The 17024-nt window shown below is 41.2% G+C and overlaps 1 long non-coding RNA gene across 3 annotated transcripts in view; it reads left to right on the forward strand.

Moving 5' to 3' along the window:
- The window catches only part of LOC104982534, a 210100-nt gene that overhangs the window by 11322 nt on the left and 181754 nt on the right, over nt 1-17024 (forward strand). For 2 of the 3 annotated variants that reach the window (XR_824522.1, XR_824524.1), the window contains exon 2: nt 10946-11149. The exons of the other annotated variant lie outside the window; for it this stretch is intronic. This is a non-coding gene — a long non-coding RNA (uncharacterized LOC104982534). The remainder of the gene's footprint in view (nt 1-10945; nt 11150-17024) is intronic. 3 annotated transcript variants of the gene reach the window in all.

Consider the following 17024-nt stretch of genomic DNA (forward strand, 5'->3'; position numbering starts at 1 on the left):
ATAATTGTCTCCTGGTACTTGTTATTCCTATTGTCAATATTTCTTAGATATGATATTTTTCTAAAAATATATTTTTTAATCCCTAATGAGTGCATTCAAAAAGCTGGGGTTTGATGTAAGGGATAGGACAGTTTTTTCCTGGTGTAAACCAGGAACACAATAATATTTTTGCTCTTTTCCATCACTGTTTCTTGGAACTTTGAAAGCACATCAGTGAATCAGCTTTCCCAAATGTCAGTGGATTGAGCATAGCTGGGTGTTATTGTTTCTAACTTTAATTTTTATTAAAAAAGTCAGTGGAATGAAGAAAAAAAATTATTGCAAGGAGGCGCAGGAGAGTCTTTTGGGCTTGAAATGCTATATGTCCTGACCCTGAGTGGTGGGTACATTCACTGAGCCTTGTGCATAAGAGCTGGGCTCTACCTTGTATATATATTATTCTTAAATAAAGGAAACTGATATTTCCTATTTTTGAAGAGTCTTTTATTTGAAAGCATTTAAGACATGAAATAAAGTAAGGGAAAGAAGATTTTAAAGTATAATGCACTGTGGAACTAAAAAATACCATGTTCTAGAAATATAACTAGCAATATTTGTTATGCAGAGTGGGTAGCCCTCCACCTTCCAGCCCTAGATCTTTGTGTTTTTTTTTTGTTGTTGTTGAACTATAGTTGATTTACAGTGTTGTGTAGTTTCAGGTGTACAGCAAAGCGATACACATACATACGTGCTGCCCTGATATCTCAGTGGCAAAGAATCCTCCTGCCAAAGCAGGAGACACGGGTTTAATCCCTGGGTCAGGAAGATCCCCTGTAGAAGGAAGCAACCCACCTCAGTATTCTTGCCTGGAGAATCCCATGACCAGAGGAGCCTGGTGGACTGAATCCCATGACCAGAGGAGCCTGGTGGGCTACAGTTCATGGGGTCGCAAAAGAGTTGGATATGACCCCGTGACTAAACAACAACAAATATGTATTTAGGTATACACACACATACCCTTGCCCTGAAGCTTTTAGACTCTGTTTCAGCCCCTTGGCCTGGTGCCAGAGAGGAAGTGCTCTTTGTGCCAGATGGTTCTTACGTCTGCCCCTCCTGTGGGATTTAAAGCGTTAATTCTAGGGCAGTTAACCTGCAGCTCTTTCTCCATGTCTGTGATCTTACTACGAAGATGTACTACGTTACTACTATGTAACGAAAGAGCAAATATTGTCCCTGGGATGGTCATGCACAAAGTTTCCAACAGTCAGAGGGAAATTCAGTGAAGTCAGGGGTGGCATTAAGAATATCTATTATAGAGACAGGAAGCGTCATGAGTATCTGTTATAGAGACAGGAAGCGTCATGAGTGTAATGAGGATGAGAACAGGCTGGAATACTTCCATTCCTGTTAAGACTTTATTAAGCATTTGTGGCAGAAAACTGCTAGTGCCGGCAGAATCAGGAAGAGAGAAGGAGGAACAGGGTTCTGTGAGTTCCAGGCTAGGTCCACCATTAAAAGAGGTTTGAATGTCACTGGGACACTGTGGAGTTTGTGCACCCTCTGACCCTGAATCCTGTGGAGAGAAGGAACCTCAGCAGCAGGGCCTGAGAGCCAGCCTGGTTGTGTTTGGCTGTTCTGGACCTTTTCTTAGGATTTGGGACTCTGTTTTCCCCTCTGACTCTACAGTGTTCTGTTCCTCCCCATAGCTTACTATGTGATCATAGTTTCTCTCCTGACATCTGTTTCTCTTTTTAAACTTCACTTTTTACCTTTTCTCTTCTATTTTTGAGTCCCATCCTGGACATTTTTTAAAGTAGCTTGGGTACAAATTCTTGGTTCAGCAGCCAGCTCAAGTTTCATTTCTCTCGCCACTTCAGCTGTTATTGGTTTCCCTTTTCTTGTTTTGCTTACTATCTGTTCTTTTTTTTTTTTTTTCCACGTGGCACACTATAATTTCTGACCTTATTTCACAAGTGGTTCATATGACTTATGAAGAAGAATGATTTACTTCTTCAACTTCTTTGGAGGGAAAAACATAACCTTTATTTTGTATCCACTTCAGGGGATAGCACATTACTTTAGAAGTATTAAGTAACCAAGATTTATCTGTTGTTGTTCAGTTGTTAAGTCATGTCTGAGTCTTTGCAATCCCATGGACTGCAGCACACCAGGCTTCCTTGTCCTTTACTATCTACTGGAGTTTGCTAAAACTCATGTCCATTGAATCGGTGATGCCATCCAGACATCTCATCTTCTGTCACCCCCTTCTCCTCCTGCACTCAATGTTTCCCAGCATTAGGGTATTGTCCAATGAGGTGGCTCTTGCATCAGGTGGCCAGAGTACTGGAGCTTCAGCTTCACATCAGTCCTTCCAATGAATATTCAGGGTTGATTACCTTTAGGATTGACTGGTTTGATATCCTTTCAGTCCAAGGGACTCTCAGGGGTCTTATCCAGTACCACAGTTTGAAAGTACCAATTCTTTCGAACTCAGCCTTCTTTATGGTCCAACTCTCACACCCTTAACATGACTACTGGAAAAACCATAGCTTTGACTATACAGACCTTTGTTGGCAAAGTGATGTCTCTGCTTTTAAATATGCTGTCTAGGTTTGTCATGGCTTTTCTTCCAAGAAGCAAGCGTCTTTTAATTTCATGGTTGCAGTCACCATCTGCAATGATTTTGGAGCTCAAGAAAATAAGATCTGTCAGTGCTTCTACTTTTCCCCCATCTGTTTCAGTTCATTTCATTCACTCAGTCGTGTCTGACTCTTTGTGACCCCATGGACTGCAGCATGCCAGGCTTCCCTGTCCATCAGCAACTGCTGGAGCTTCCTCAAACTTATGTCCATCGAGTCGGTGATGCCATCCAACCATCTCTTCCCCTGTCGTCCCCTTCTCCTGCCTTCAATATTTCCCAGCATCAAGGTCTTTTCCAATGAGTCAGTTCTTCACATCAGGTGGCCCAAGTATTGGAGCTTCAGCTTTAGCACCAGTTCTTCCAATGAATATTCAGGACTGATTTCCTTTAGGATGGACTGGTTGGATCTCCTCGCTGTCCAAGGGACTCTCAAGAGTCTTCTCCAACACCACAGTTCAAAAGCATCAATTCTTCAGTGCTCAGCTTTCTTCACAGTCCAACTCTCACATCCATGCATGACAGCTGGAAAAACCATAGTTTTGACTACACAGACATTTGTCAGCCAAGTAATGTCTCTGCTTTTTAATATGCTGTCTAGGTTTTTCATAGCTTTTCTTCCAAGGAGCATGTGTCTTTTGATTTCATGGCTGTCGTCACCATATGCAGTGATTTTGGAGCCCACTGTTTCCATTGTTTCCCCATCTACCCCATCTGTTTACCTTGAAATGATGGAACCATATGCCATGAACTTTGTATTTTTAGAGTTGAGTTTTAAGCCAGCTTTTTCATTTTTCTCTTTCACCCTTATCAAGAGGCTCTTATTTCCTCTTTGCTTTCTACTGTTAGAGTGGTGTCATCTGCATATCTGAGGTTATTGATGTTTCTCCCAGAAATCTTGATTCTAGCTTGTGATCTACCCAGATCAACGTTTCACATGATGTACTCTACACAGAAGTGAAATAAGCAGGATCACAGTATGTACTTTTGATGTACTCCTTTCCCAATTTTGAAGCAGTCCGTTGTTCCATGTCTGTTTCTAACTGTTGCTTCTTGATCTGCATATAGGTTTCTCAGGAGACAGGTAAGGTGGTCAGGTATTCCCATCTCTTTATTTCCCAGTTTCTTGTGATCCACACAGTCACAGGCTTTAGTATAGTCAATAAAGCAAAAGTTGATGTTTTTCTGGAATTTTCTTCCTTTTTCTGTGATTGGACGAATGTTGGCAATTTGATCTCTGGTTCTTCTGCCTTTTTTCAATTCAGTTTCTACATCTGTAAGTTCTCAGTTCACATGCTGTTGAAGTCTAGCTTGGAGAATTTTGAGCATTACCTTCCTAGCATGTGAAATGAGTGCAACCGTATGCTAGTTTGAACATTCTTTGGCATTGTCCTTCTTTGGGATAGGAATGAAAACTGATCTTCCAGTCCTGTGGCCACTGCTGAGTTTTCCAAATTTTCTGGCCTACAGAGTACAGCAGTTTAATAGCATCATCTTTTAGGATGTCAAATAGCTCAGCTGGAATTCCATCACCTCCACTACTTTTGTTTGTAGTAACACTTCCTAAGGCCCACTTGACTTCACACTCCAGGATGTCTGGCTCTAGATGAGTGAGCACACCATCGTGGTTATCTGGGTCATTAAGACCTTTTTTTTATAGTTCTTCTGTGTATTCTTATCATTTCTTCTTAATCTCTTCTGCTTCTGTTAAATCCTTGCTATTTGTGTATACTTCATTGTGCCCATCTTTGGTTGAAATGTTCCCTTGGTATTTCTAATTTTCTTGAAGACATCTCTAGTCTTTCCCATTCTATTGTATTCCTCTATTTCTTTGCATTATTCACTTTCTTATCCCTCCTTACTATTCCCTGGAACCCTGCATTCAGTTGGGTATATCTTTCCCTTTCTCCCATGCCTTTCATGTCTCTTCTTTTCTCAGAAAAGAAGACCTTCTCAGACAACCATGTTGCCTTCTTGCATTTCTTTTTCTTAGGGATGATTTTGGTCACCGCCTCCTGTACAATGTCATGAACCTCCCTCCATCCATAGTTATTTAGGCACTCTGTCTACCAGATCTAATCCCTTGAATCTATTTGTCACTTCTGTTGTATAATCATAGGGGGTTTGATTTAGGTCATAGCCGAATGGTCTAGTGTTTTTCCCTACTGTCTTCAAGTTAAGCCGAATTTTGCAATAAGGAACTGATGATCTGAGCCACAGTCAGCTCCAGGTCTTGTTTTTGCTGAAGATGGAGAAGAGCTTCTCTATCTTTGGCTGCAAAGAATATAATCTATCTCATTTCTGTATTGACCATCTGGTGACGTCCATGTGTAGAGTCTTCTCTTGTGTTCTTGGAAGAGGGTGTTTGCTATGCTCAGTGTGTTCTCTTTGCAAAACTCTGTTAGCCTTTGCCCTGCTTCATTTTGTACTCCAAGGCCAAACATTACTCCAGGTATCTCTTGACTTCCTACTTTTGCATTTTAATCCCCTATGATGAAAAGAATATCTCTTTTTGGTTTTAGTTCTAGAAGGTCTTGTAGGTCTTCATGGAACCATTTGATTTCAGCTTCTTTGGCATTAGTGGTTGGTGCATAAACATGGATTACTGTGATGTTGAATGGTTTGCCTTGAAAACAGATTGAGATCATGCTGTTGTTTTTGAGATTGCATCCAAGTACTGTATTTCAGACTCTTGTATTGACTATGAGGGCTACTCCATTTCTTCTAAGGGATTCTTGCCCACAGTAGTAGATATTAGTGGTCATTTGAATTAAATTCACCTATTTCCATTCATTTTAGTTTCCCGATTCCTAAAATGTCAATGTTCATTCTTGCCATCTTCTGCTTGACCATGTCCAATTTATATATGTGGAATGCGCAAATAATGTATTCATGGTTTCTGTAATATTAGGTACTCAATCTTTTGTTTAAAGTTAATGCCCTGTAAAAATGAGTCCATAAGGATATTATTTTGAATCTCAAATAATCTCATTCTTAAGGTTGCATTCTTTATTTTCTTTTAATTTTCCTTTTGCAAATCAATCTGACAAGAGAGACTATTTGTGTGTGTAGGAAATCCTTTGCCCAATTTAGGCTTCCAGTAAACACAAGTTTTAAATAATGCAACATGGATATGGCTCATTTTAATCTCTAATTACCTGGACCCTTCAATAGGGAAATAACTTTTCAGACAGATCATTAGAAGCACATTTGTGGTAGACTTTTAAGGCATTAGTAATCATAGAGATTGTCTTAATTGCTTTTGGAGTGAAGAATTCTTTTATAAAATGAAGAAATACTTTCTCATTCATCTGTTTTGCTAGGCTGGGCTTTCTTAAATTGGCTTGCTTTAAAATGGGCATACTTAAGATTAAAAAAGCTCCAGAGACCTTCCATCCATTTACAAATACAAAAATAGCAATAATGACTGACAGAGACACCCCTTTTCGCCTGTCAGTTATGGGGACTATTTAAGGTTCTTTCTTTTTCATGCTCTAGAAGTAATGTGAGGTTTAGATTCAACTCCCTTTAATCTGAAACACTGACTGAGCTCCAAACCACTTAGCAGCCTGCCATTTTTCAATGGGAGGGGAAAACAGCGATATAATTTACTGTCCACATTTTATAGTTTTCCCTTTAAAAAACCTGCTTACACAGTTCCTGTATTTGCAGAAACTAGAGAGTTAGATGGCTTTTAAATGCAGCCCTGGCTGGGCAGTGCTGGCAAACTCAAAGCAGCTGAAGGGCCACCCTAGCTGGTGCAAGGTGCTGAGAGATAAGGGGCTCTGGTAATAAAGTCAGGGGAAGTATGAAGGAAGATGGAGGCATCATCAGGTTGATGAGCCGAAAGGGGAAGCAGTGTTCAGGAAGGACAGAGGGTCATGGCTGGGCTCCACTGCTGAACTGAAGTGCACACCAAGATAAAAGTCGTGTCATTGTTTTAGTCAGGCAGCAGCATTTACTGGGCACTGACTCACTGCTGGGGAGTTTGTTCTCCATTACCCTATCTGAACCCTGGTCTCTTAGAGATTCAGCCAAAAGAATCTCTGGCCTCATAATGCTTTTATTATTGAGCAGGCGGTGTCTGCCCTGGGCCTTGTCTAGGAAAACTGGAGAAGAGGTGGGATTCATGAGGCCTCACCAGCAAGATGGTGTTCTACCCACCTGGACTTTTCCCACTGTCCTTGTCCCCAGGCTACCTTGCCTCACGTTCTTCAGCAGTTTTCATCTTCTCCTGTTCACTTCCAGCTCACCTCTTCATGAAGCAATTACTGAGTACATACCATGAGAAGGCAAACACTGGAGAAATATTGTATTCACCAGGGTTCTCAGAGAAACAGAATTAATAGGATATCCTATGTATGATATAGCATTTAGATATAGATATAGGTAGATACATGTGTGTGTGTGTGTGTGTGTATCCCTGTCAATCTATCTATCCATCTGTCTCTACAGTTGACTCTTGAACAACATGATGGGAGGAACGTTAGGAGCACAGACCCCTGCACAGTTGAAAATCCATGTATAACTTTGCACTTGGCTCTTTGTATCCAGGGTTCTACACTCAACCAACTGCAGATAGTGTAGTAGTGTAGTCTGGATTAATTGAAAAAAACTCCATGTATAAATGGACCTGCACAGTTCACACTGTGTTCACACAGTTCACACTGCTGTTCAAGATCTCTCTCTCTCTCACACACACACTAATAGGATTGATCAATCTGTTTTTCCATCTGTCTGTCTATCTGAACATCATCTATTTAGATTTATTTTAAGAAACTGGACTGTGGAGAATGGCAGGATCAAAGTTTTCAGGGTAAGCTGACAGGCTGGAGACCCAAAGAAGAGCTGATGTTGTATCTCAAGTCTGAAAGCAGTCCAGAGACTGCCTTTCCTCTTCACTGGGGGAAGTCAGTCTTTTTTTTTTTTTTTTTTCTGTCAACATTTCCAACTGATTAGATGAGATCCATCTAAATTATGGAAAGTAATTTGCTTTTTGCAAAATTTGCTCATTTAAAAAAATATTTTCACAGCAACATCTAGATTAGTGTTTGACCAAATATGTGTGTACCATAGTCCAGACAAGTTGACACATAAAATTAACCATCATGAGTCCTATGTATCTTACAAAGGAAAGTAATATAGGCCCTTGTCTGGAATGAAAATGTGTTTAATAAGAGAGATGGTCACATAAGTAAATGAAGTGAAGTGAAGTCACTCAGTCATGTCTGACTCTTTGCGACCTCTTAGACTATAGCCCACCAGGCTCCTCCACCCATGACATTTTCCAGGCAAGAATACTGGAGTGGGTTGCCATTTCCTTCTCCAGGATCTTCCCGACCCAGGGATTGAACCCGGGTCTCCCATATTGTAGGCAGACGCTTTACTGTCTGAGCCACCAGGGAAGTCACATAAGTAAGTAAATAGCTATAAATCAAGCCATGATCTTTGTGATGAGTTCTCTGTTGGCTCTCAACAAAGAACTTTGGGAATCTAGAGCAAAGGATAATCAATTCTGACTGGGGGTCATCAGAAAGGCTTAATAAAAGGAGTGTGATTTGCGGTGGATGTTGAAAGCTAGATAGGAGTTTGCTAAATGAAAAAAGGTAAGGACAAGTGAGGGGAAAGCAGTCTAAGTCCAATAAAAACAGAATTTGTCCATGAATTCATATATTCTCTAAAAATTCATGAAGCACAATTTCCATGTCTCTTGTTTAGGTACTTATGGTATATAGCAGAGAAGCATCTCTGCTCAGAATGAATAATGATAATGGTCACTATTTGTGGAATGCTTTGTTTATATGTATTATCTCAATTACTGTCCCATCATTGGTGGGAATGGTTCTCGTGGTGAAGCTCAACAGTAGAGTACAGTATCTGTGGAATGCGGAGGGTCTACTGAGCACACTCCTGGGACTAGGAGGACAGGGAGTTGCTGGCCTTGGAGGCTTGGGCTGAAAGGCATAGCCTTTCCATTGGCAGGCAGATCCTGAAACAGGCGAGTCTTAAGCCCAGCTTTTCTTCACACCCCAGGTGACTCTACAGGTGTTCTAGAATAGCTGGAAGCTTGTGTGACAGTATCCAGGGGAATGGAACCTATAATAATCTTGTCTTTGGTTCTCTGTGAATTTTACTTCCTCTAAGGCTAGTTTTCACTCCAACTCCAAAGAAGGGCAATGCCAAAGGATGTTCAAACTACTGTATAATCGCACTCATTTCACATGCTAGCAAGGTTATGCTCAAAAAAACTTCAAACTAGGCTTCAACAGTATGTGAACCGAGAACTTCCAAGATATACAAGCTGGGTTTAGAAAAGGCAGAGGAACCAGAGATCAAATTGCCAACATTCATTGGATCATAGAGAAAGCAAGATAATTACAGAAAAAATATCTACATCTGCTTCCTTGACTACATTAAACCCTTTGACTATTGAATCACAGCAAACTGTGGAAAATTCTTAAATAGATGTGAATACAAGACCACCTTACTTGCCTCCTGCAAAACCTGTATGCAGGTCAATAAGCAGCAGTTAGAACTGGACATATGGAATAATGAACTGATTCCAAATTGGGGAAGGAGTACAACAGACTGTATATTGTTACCCTGCTTATTTAACTTATACATAGAGTACATCATATGAAATGCCAGGCTGGATGAATCACAAGTTGGAGTCAAGATTTCCAGGAGAAATACCATCACCTCAGATATGCAGGAGATATCACTCTAATTGCAGAAAGTGAAGAGGAACTAAAGAGCTTCTTGATGAATATGAAAGAGGAGAGTGAAAAAGCTGGCTTAAAACTCAACATTCAAAGAACTAAGATCATGGCAACTGGTCCTATCACTTCATGGCAAATAGAAGGGGAAAAAGTGGAAACAGTGGCACATTTTCTTTCCTTGGGCTCCAAAATCACTGGGGACAGTAGCTGGAGCCACAAAATTAAAAGACACTTATTCCTAGGAAGGAAAGCTATGACAAATGTAGGCAGTGTATTAAAAAGCAGAGACATCACTTTGCTATCAGAGGTTCATATAGTCAAAGCTATGATTTTTCCAGTAGTCATGTAGAGATGTGAGAGCTGGATGACAGAAAAGGCTAAGCACGGAAGAATTGATGCCTTCCAAACTGTGGTGCTGGAGAAGACACTTGAGACTCCCTTGGACAGCAAGGACATCAAATCAGTCAATCTTAAAGTAAATCAATCCTGTATTCATTGGAAGGACTGATGCTGAAGCTCCAATACTTTGGCCACCTGATGAGAAGAGCCAACTCATTGGAAAAGATCCTGATGCTGGGAAAGATTGAGGACAGGAAGAAAAGGGGGCGAGAGGGGATAAGATGGTTGGATGGCATCACTGACTCAATGGACATGAATTTGAGCAAACTCTGGGAGATAGTGGAGGACAGAAGAGCCTGGTATGCTGCAGTCCATGGGGGTTGCAAAGAATCACACATGTTTTAGTGACAATGGAAATGGAACATTAGAGAGATTAAATGAATTTCTCAGAATTCCACAGCGAGTAAGTTGAGGTTCAGCCACTGACTGCCTAACATCAAAACTTGTGCTGTTTTCACTAAGCCATAATGCCTTAACACCCAGGCTAATGGGAAAAACAGTAATTGTTATAGTCTGAATTTTTGGATTTCCCTACATCTAAATTCATATAATGAAGTTCCAGTGCTCAATGTGATAGTATTAGGAGGTGGGGCCTGTAGGAGGTGATCAGGTTATGACAGTTGAACCTCTAAATGGGGTTAGTGCTTTTATAAAAGAGATCCATAGATCATGTGGGGATACAATGAAAAGCCTGCAGCTCAGAAGAAGGCCCTCACCCAACTATGCTGGCACCTTGATCTCAGACTAGAAGTTTCCAGAACTAGGAGAAATAAATATCTATTGTTTGTAAGCTGTCCAATCTGTGGTATGTTTTTTAATAGCAGCCTGACAGACTAGGAGAAATGATTGAACAAATGGCTCCAAACGAGTGGGGTCAGTGCTATCATGGAGGTATCTTTAAGGCTCAGATGATGGAGATGTGAACAAAGGTGTATGCATTGCAAAGTGTGCTGAAGCGAGGGGGCCAGGAGTCTATGCAGCTGATAAAGCCAGAACCAAGGTAGAGGCTCTGGGAAGAGGAAGGAGGGACTTGGCATTAGATGAGCATTCAGTAAGTCTAGGAGACAAAGTTTAGTAACTGATTTTGGGAAAGTAGAGCAACTTAGGTATTCAGATCAGATCAGATCAGTTACTCAGTCGTGTCCGACTCTTTGCAAAGGTATATCCTCAGCTAATTGAAGTAGAAGAATTATGAAAATATGTTTCCTAGGTTGTGGGATTTCCAAGAGGTCCAGAGAGTCAGGACTGGGAGCCATGCAGCCAGGAACCGTGCTCATACCACACGTGGGGTTGCTACAGTGAAGAGTCCACTATGTGTCACACCACAGATGACCACTGACACTGGGCATGGGATTCCAGAACCTCCACCACTGCCTGCTCCAAACTGCATACGTCTACCTTCGACCTCATGAAAGTAGGTACTGTGCAGCTCTGGCTTCCTTCCTCACTGGGTCAGAAGCTTGCATCCTGGTTACAAGGGAGACAGGGAAAGGGGCATTCAGCCTTTTCTACTTTTGAGGATTTGAGGAATTTCTCAAATTTGGAATGGATGATCAAAAGATGCTGGTGGTCAGCAACATTCCTACTCAGGTGGAGAAGGAGAGGGAGGGCTCAGAACTGAGCCCAAGGTTTCCCGCTTAGTGATTAGAGATACTGTGACTAAGATCAGGGGACTGGAAAGAGGAATATGTTTGTTGAGCTAAAAAATTTAGTTTGTCTTCAAATAGATTGAATTTAAGATATCTGAGCATATCAGTGTGGTGACAGTTATGCAAAAAGCAGCTAGAAATTTGGGTCCCAGGCTCAAAATCATCAGTATGGCTAGAGATGTATATCTGGGAACCAGTATACAGATGTGGGGGCTTCGCAGGTGATGCATCTGCCATTGCAGGAGATTCAAGAGATGGGGTTCAGTCCCTGGGTCGGGAAGATCCCCTGGAGTAGGAAATGGCAACCCACTCCAGCATTCTTGCTTGGAAAATTCCACATACAGGGAAACCAGGGGGGCTATAGCCCATGGGGTCAAAAATTCATACACAACTCAGCACGCACATGAGCAGATAGATGTGGGAATGGACAAGGTTGATTGGGGGGTACATAACCCTGGTGAATGTTGCCTCTGAAGGGCAGATAGGAGAGAAGGAAGACCCACTCAAAGATTTTAAGAGGTAGACTGAGAATCTAAAGACCGAAAATTAGAGGGTCATAGAGCTCAAAGGTACACAGGAAGAAGATGGTGCTCAAGAGAGTGAAGTGCTTGATCAGAGAAATGAATATAGTGAGGGTTAAGAGTCACTGTGTCTCTCAGTTAGGATTTCATTGGTGGTATGTAGAAGTTCTTTTACTTCGGGCCAAGACCATAACGAGTTTAAAGGCGAACACTCATATACCCTATACTTTTCTTTAGTTATCCTGTATACAGCTTTCCTCCCTTTGTCTCCATCTGGTCCTCAAATTTCCTCCTCTTAATCCTTCCAGTGTCCCCTTTCAAGACCAGCTTACCATACTTTTCCTACTAACAAAACCTCTCCTCAAGCAGGATCCCATTTTAATGTCAGTCCCCAGCTATGCCTCTCCCACCCTCGCTGCTCCTGTCAGCTTCCACTTTCTTCTTCTGTGTCTCCAGTCCGTCTCTGTTTCCCTTTGGTGTTTCTTCAGTTGCAGCGTCCCTCATCTAGCACCCCACGTTGGTGCCTAGGCCCGACCTGGTTCCCCAACTCCTCGTTCTGAGTGTATTTCCCATCCACCAGTGGGACTCCCATTTGCCCCAGATTCTGCCCGTACCCCACGTACTGGAGCCTTCACCTACACCCACCATCTGCTTGGCACTGGAGTTGGTCTCATTCTTTGGAGACTTTCCTGGCCAGCCATTGCCCTACTTTTCTCTGCCTCTCTCTCTCTCATTTCTAGTCCCTTCTCTCACTTTGCATGCTATTTTTTTTTTCTCTCCAGACTATGTACTTTTGTACTTTGCACCTGTCCTTTTCCTTGATCTGCTAATTTTAGAAAGAAGTATACCTAAAGAAGTTCCTTACCTTTCAGAGGCCAACACTGATGTATTTATTGGTGCAATGATACGATGACTAGGATTTGATTAAAAATGTTCAGGATGGGGTTTGGTATAATTGGAGAAATGACTGGTTATGGATTGATAATTGTTGAAGCTGAAGAGTACCTAGGGGCTCCTTATGGGCTTCCTACTCCATATACTCTCTATTTTTGTATATGTTTAAAATTTTCCATTAAGATGCCTTAATGAAAATAGCTTAAATGTTTATATGTAAATGTATGTAAGTAAATAAAATGAATTGACATAAAAAACACTGTTAAGTAATACTAGCATAAATATGATTTGGCAAAAATTAGGAAGGTGATATTTGATTGCCTGAAGTGGGGAAAACACTAAGATATAGACAATGAGCTTAGAATGAGTGGGGATATAGAGAACTTGAGGAAAGAAATCTCAGCAATTGCATCATTGGGGCTTGACCCTCTTGGTGAAGGGGTCCATATGCTCTCCAGGGAATGCGGGGGTGGGGAAGTCTGTAAGACTTGAGAAATTCTCAGACAGCTTTTGTGGGGAAGTGGAAGGAGCCAGCTAGAGATACACTGCAGCTGAGTTTAGAGAATGTGCTTCTGCAAAGGGCCACTCACCAGTATCTTAGCAATCTAAATAGTCTTCTTAGTGACTCCAGGGATCCTCATGGGTGCTTCATGAAGAGGAACTTAAGAGCTTCTTGATGAGGGTGAAGAGGAGAGCAAAAAAGCTGACTTAACATTTAAAAAACTAAGATCATGACATCTGGTCCCATCACTTCATTGCAAATAGAAAGGGAAAAAGTGGAAAGAGTAACAGATTTTATTTTCTTGGGCTCCAAAATCACTGTGGAAGGTGTCTGCAGCTATGAAATTAAGACTCTTGCTTCTTGAAAGAAAAGCTATGGTAAACCTAGACAACATATTAAAAACCAGAGACATTACTTTGCAAACAAAGGTCTATATAGTCAAAGCTATGGTTTTTCCAGTAGTCATGTATGAATGTGAGAGTTGGACTATGAAGAAGGCTGAGTGCTGAAGAATAGATGCTTTCAAATTGTGGTGCTGGAGAAGACTCTTGAGAGTCCCTTGGACTACAAGGAGATCAAACCAATCGATCCTAAAGGAAATCAACCCTAAGTATTTACTGGAAGGACTGATGCTGAAGCTGAAGCTCTAATACTTTGGCCACCTGATGTGAAGATTGAAAAAGACCCTGATGCTGGGAAAGACTGAGGGCAGGAGGAGAAGGGGATGACAGAGGATGAGATGGTTGAATGGTATTGCTGACTCAATGGACACAAGTTTGAGCAAACTCCAGGAGATAGTGAAGGACAAGGAAGCCTGGTGTGCTGCATTCCATGGGGTCGCATAGAGTCAGACACCACTTAGCAACTGAACAACGACAACAATGGATGCTTCATGTTTTCCGCAAAACAAGAAAAGTCTTGTCTCTGAAGACGTAAACTGCCTGTAGAACCTATTTGTTTAGAAAATCTGTTTTACATACTGAGTTTCAGGGAAGACATTTATTGCAACAAGTTCCATGGCTAAAATGAAGTTAATAAGCGTTGTCTCTGGCATAACTGTACTTTCTGGTGTATTAGGCACTTGTTGCTTCTTTTCTTGTAGATATTAGTGGGATACACTGTAGGATCGTGAATATTTGAGTCCACCTGAAAGGGAAGAAACATTATTTTTTACAATTTTTAATTAATTAATTAATTTGGGGGGTTTAAAATTTAAATTTCCAATTTTAAATGAAATCGTGTCCGACTCTGTGCGACCCCATGGACTGCAGCCTACCAGGCTCCTCTGTCCATGGGATTTTCCAGGCAAGAATACTGGAGTGGGGTGCCATTGCCTTCTCCGAAAATTTAAATTTCCAATTTTAAATGAATTTTTATTAGAGTATAGTTGCTTTACAATGTTGTGTTCATTTCTTGCTATACCGCAAAATGAATCAGTCATACGTTTACATATATCCACTCTTTTAAGGGAAGAGAATTTGAAAGTGGCTGTTGCTCTTTGGAGTGGCTCATAGAGGTTTATTTGCTCTCTCTTTGGTTAAAGCAGTGGTTTTCGACCTACATGTATGCATGAACACACACAAATACACAATCAATTTCACATATAATTTCAAGAGTTCAAAGATCAGAAATCCCAGTTAAATTCCTAGATCTGAGCCACTTGGCTGGAAGCTTTAATAGGGAACATGTCCATTGTGTTTAACAAACAGAAGGCTCATTTTTGACTCAGAAATGATGAGCAATATTGTCACTGAGACTGTTTATTCTCCATGCCTCAGAGGTCAAAGCTTGACCTTCTTACCTTAACCCGAGATTTACCAAAAGTTATTCATTTAAGTCTGACTCAGCCTGTTATCCCTTTGATTTCACATAATTGGCTAATATGCAAAACACTTGTAACAGTATAACATGTCCACATAGTACAAGTTGTATTTTATTTTGTAATTTAAAAAATAACCTGGCTTCTGAGGTGGCTCAGTGGTGAAGAATCCACCTGCCAAGCAGGAGACATAAGTTTGATCCCTGGGTTGGGAAGATCCCCTGGAAAAGGAAATGGCAACCCACTCCAGTGTCCTTGCCTGAAAAATCCCATGGACAGAGGAGCCTGGAGGGCTATAGTCCATGGGGTCACAAAGAGTCAGACACGACTGAGTGACTAAGCAGCATCAGCAGCATGTGTGTACAGACTAAAACAGTGAATCAGCAGCTCTCCTGCCATATTTAAGAATGAGAAGGAAGGGATCTAACCTTTATTGAGGATTTAGGACACATTAGTTGCTCTGTGAATAACTTACTTAGTCAACACAGTGTTGCCATTAGACAGATATTACTTTTTCCCTTTGCATGATGCAAAACCTAAGGTTTGGTAAGTCTAATAAATTTGCCTAAAATGACCAGTTAATGAGCCAGCATTGAAACCCAGGTTTCTTGTAAGTCTCTACTGAACAGAGAACACTGGATATTTGTTGCTCTTCGGCTACTTGTATTCATCTCTCTCTTTTCTGGAGAATTAGTTCTCCTGTTCCTATCTGCTGCCCCAGTCTAGTCTATGATGTGTCCTTGTAAGTATTAACCAAGTTACCCTGCCTCAGGACTAAAGCTAGGATAATCACATTCTCTCTGATTTTTTTGTATCTTGCATGGAGAGACTCGAAGACTGAAAACTTTGTTAAAACTAATTCTTTCTAGTATTAACGTCATGAATGAACTAACTGTTGACTCCTGTTGCCTACCCACCCTCAGCTACCCTATTTGTTCTTTAGAATTCTTTTTGTTTCTGTGAGCTACTCAGTATTTTTTAATAAACTTATTTCTTCTGTAGGTTGTGTAGTTCTGTGGGCTGAATTGTGCTCCCCAAATTCGTATATTGATGCCCTGACCTCTGGTGTGATTGTGTTGGGAGATGGGGCCTTTGGGAGATAATTAAGTTTCAGTCAAGTCATAAAAGGCTTCCTTGACAGCTCAGTGGTAAAGAATCCGCCTTCAATGCAGGAAACATGGGTTCAATCCCTGGGTCGAGAAGATCCCCTGGAGGAGGAAATGGCAATTCACTCCAGTATTTTTTTTTTTTTTTTTTTAATTGGAGGCTAATTACTTTACAATATTGTGATGGTTTTTCCCATACATCAACGTGAATCAGCCATGAGTGTACATGTGTCCCCCCATCCTGAAGCCCCCTCCCATCTCCTTCCCCACCCCATCCCTCTGGGTTGTCCCAGTGTACCAGCTTTGAGTGCCTGTTTCATGCATCAAAGTTGTACTGGTCATCTGTTTCACATATGGCAAAATACATATTTCAATGCTATTCTCCCAAATCATCCCACTCTCACCTTCTCCCACAGAGTCCAAAAGTCTGTTCTTTACATCTGTGTCTCTTTTGCTGCCTTGCATATAGGGTCGTCGTTACCGTCTTTCTAAATTCCGTATATGTGCGTTAATGTACTGTGTTGTTGTTTTTCTTTCTGACTTACTTCACTCTGTATAATAGGCTTCAGTTTCATCCACCTCATTAAATCTGACTCAAATGCGTTCTTTTTTATAGCTGAGTAATATTCTACTGTATATGTATATGTACCACAACTTCCTTATCCATTCGTCTGCCGATGGACATCTAGGTTGCTTCCATGTCCTGGCTATTATAAACAGTGCTTCGATGAACATTGGGATACACGTGTCTCTTTCAATTCTGGTTTCCTCGGTGTGTATGCCCAGAAGTGGGACTGC

The sequence above is a fragment of the Bison bison genome, unplaced genomic scaffold (genome assembly GCF_000754665.1).
Source record: "Bison bison bison isolate TAMUID 2011002044 unplaced genomic scaffold, Bison_UMD1.0 scf7180017864533, whole genome shotgun sequence".
NCBI lineage: Eukaryota > Metazoa > Chordata > Mammalia > Artiodactyla > Bovidae > Bison > Bison bison.